This window comes from Gavialis gangeticus, unplaced genomic scaffold (assembly GCF_001723915.1).
Source record: "Gavialis gangeticus isolate Ggan-Ray unplaced genomic scaffold, GavGan_comp1, whole genome shotgun sequence".
Lineage (NCBI taxonomy): Eukaryota > Metazoa > Chordata > Crocodylia > Gavialidae > Gavialis > Gavialis gangeticus.
The window spans coordinates 28,347,605-28,350,092 of NW_017729029.1; positions in this window are offsets into that span (position 1 = coordinate 28,347,605).

Genomic DNA, 2,488 nt, shown 5'->3' on the forward strand with positions numbered 1-2,488 from the left:
TCAAGGCTGCCCCCTGTCGGACATGCTCTATGCCCTGGCCATTGAGCCACTGCTGCACGCACTGCGGCGCCACCTGAGAGGGGTGGCCTTGCCACCAGCCGTGGGCCCGTCCATTGCCCCTGCGCTGCGGCTCTCAGCATACACAGACGACGTGACCATCTTTCTTGACACCCAGGAAGATGTGGAGGCCCAGGGGCCTTTTCCTGCTTTACCTCACCTAGCGCCATGAGGGCCTTAAGATCCTGGGCGTGTTCCTGGGGCCACCGACCTTCATGTGCGCAACTGGGACGGCCTCGAGGAAGGAGTGAAGGCCCGCCTACAAAGGTGGCACTGGTGCCTACCCAGCCTCTCCTACCGTGGATGCGTCCTCATCATGAACAACCTAGCAGTGGTGACCTTGTGGCACTGGTGCACCATACTCAATCCACCAGAGGACCTACTCGAGAGACTCCAGTGCCTCCTGGTCAATTTTTTCTGGGATGGGCACCACTGGCTCCCACGAGGTGTCCTTTACCTACCTGTAGCTGAGGGGAGGCAGAGTTTGGTTGACCTTGCAGGCCGCCTGCCTGCAGGTCCTTCAACGACTCCTGTACAGCGAGGAGCACCTACCTTGGCAACAACTGGCATGCTGGTTTCTGCAGAGGGTGAGGGACCTCGGCTTTGACCAGGAGGTCTTCCTTAAGCTTGGACCTTATGCTTTTCAACTGGGCGGTTCTTCCGGCTGTTTTCTGTGGCATGGTACGACCCTGGCAAACCACTTTCCACCTCCAGTCCCAGGCCCATCACATGCAGTTGCTGCAGTTGCTGAGGGAACCCCTGGTGCACAACCCAGCTCTGGGGCACCCCACGCCAAGCCTGGCCTCTGCCAGTCTCACAGCCGTTCTCATTCCGGAGCATGTTCTCCACCTGAGCCACCTTCTTGACCCCACTCGGTCAGCCTGGCTCTCGCCCAAGGCCTTGACCACTCGGCTGGGCATGCGCTCCATCCGCAGCGTGGGCCGTCTCCTGTGTGACATCCAGGCTGCCCTCCCATTGGAGGCAGCAGCCACCCTGGACAACCATCTCTGGGTGGGCCAGGTCCCCTGCACTGAGGATGCACTGAGTGAGGCTTTTCCTGCTTTACCAGTCACCGCAGCCGTGTCCGGCGAGCTGCCCGGTGACCCTGGCACCTTGCTGATGCTCCCTGTGCCTGCTGACAGTGACACAGGTTGTCCCGTTGCTTTTATGTCGTGTAGAAGTCTATATGCTTAGGTGGTTCATGTCTGCCATGCCCAAGTTCTGGCGGGCTGCCCCGATATAATGTGGTGATGGCGCCTGGGGCCGCCACATTTCGCACCAGCCCACCTGGCGTGGTGCACATTGTATAAGCTGCCAACTGGCAAGAAGATTGGTGACCTGCAGTGGTGGCTGCTGCATGGCATCCTAGCCACTGGCACATTTGCATCCCGCTTTGACCCAGCTGCCTCGATGGCCTGTCCCTTCTACCCAGGGGGCATTGAGGAGACCCTCTTTCATGTCTTCCTTGACTGTCCCCACCTGCAGCTGCTCTTTGTCACCCTCGAGCTGCTGCGCAGGCGTTGGGCAGGAGCTTCTCGGAGACCACCTACGTGTGCTTCTACCCATACCAGGCAGCTGAGAAGGGCCCCATCTGCCTGGCAAACTTCTTACTGGGTCAGACCATGTTGGCTGTCCTCAAGAGCTGCCAAGACTGGATTTCTGGCACTGGCTCAGATGATGCCCTGAGGCTTTTCCAGCTCCTGGTGCAGGCATGCCTCTCATTGGAGATTGAGCACGCTGTGCTCCGGTGGATGGTGCCCACCTTTGAGACATGCTGGGCCCTTGAGGGAGCACTGTGCCATATGGAGGATAGCTGTCTCAAATATGCGCTCTGATGTCATGACCAGTCTGGGCGATCGGGCTGGCTTGGTGTCGGACTATGACTTCCAGCTCGTGCTGCATCTTGGGCCCTCACCAGGCTGCTTTTTTGCTTTCTTTTTGTGTGGGAAGTTGAAGGTGTTGTCACGTGTATGATTGGATAGAGCAGGGTAAGAATAGTTTATTCATAGTTATGACCATGTGGCCGGCACTTCAGCCACATAACTAGCATGTAAGGCACGACCTGGAATGTATCAAAGGTGTCTATCATGGTGTGATGTGATGAATACAATGACATGGTGTTTTTGGTTTGATAGTTATTTGTTTGTTTTTTGGTTTGTAAGTGGCACTCTTTTTGTATCTCTGTACCTCTGAATAAAGTAGTTTAAAAAAGTCCTTCCTTCCTTCTTTCCCCTCTAAGCCTTATTCCTTAGTTGCTGAGTACTATCTAAAGAGTATGGCTAGAAGAGAGCCTTTTATATTTTGAAGCGTCTTTGGTTTAATTGTAGAAATGGTCATCATCTTTTGGATATGAATTCTATTGGCAAAATAATATAATTAATTATTTCATGCCAGTTTCATAAATTTCATAGACATTAGGGCTGGAAGGGAC